Source organism: Elephantulus edwardii, unplaced genomic scaffold (assembly GCF_000299155.1).
Source record: "Elephantulus edwardii isolate Elephantulus edwardi_28Jun2011 unplaced genomic scaffold, EleEdw1.0 scaffold00185, whole genome shotgun sequence".
In the NCBI taxonomy this organism is placed as follows: domain Eukaryota; kingdom Metazoa; phylum Chordata; class Mammalia; order Macroscelidea; family Macroscelididae; genus Elephantulus; species Elephantulus edwardii.
Window position 1 is genome coordinate 4,284,566 of NW_006399935.1, and position 384 is coordinate 4,284,949.

The window sequence follows — 384 nt, forward strand, 5'->3', positions numbered from 1 at the left end:
CCTGGCCCGTCCCTGCTCCTGACCCCCCGTTGCCTGCTCCTGGCCCGTCCCTGCTCCTGACCCCCCGTTGCCTGCTCCTGACCCGTCCCTGCTCCTGACCCCTGTCCCTGCTCCTGGCCCCCCGTCCCTGCTCCTGACCCGTCCCTGCTCCTGACCCCTGTCCCTGCTCCTGGCCCCCCGTCCCTGCTCCTGACCCCATCCGTTTCTGTTGCCTGTGCCATCGCTGTTCCCACTTCCACACACCTGCCTTTGCCCTCTCTGAGCCATGCTGCCCCTTCCAGCCGCCCTGCCCTTCCCACCCTGAGCCGTGTGCCCCTCCGGCCGCCCTTCCCTTCCCACCCTGAGCCGTGTGCCCCTCCGGCCGCCCTTCCCTTCCCACCCTGA

At 70.6% G+C, this 384-nt stretch overlaps 1 protein-coding gene across 1 annotated transcript in view; it reads left to right on the forward strand.

Annotated features, from left to right (window-relative positions):
- The window catches only part of LONP1 (lon peptidase 1, mitochondrial), a 19,822-nt gene that overhangs the window by 17,617 nt on the left and 1,821 nt on the right, over positions 1-384 (forward strand).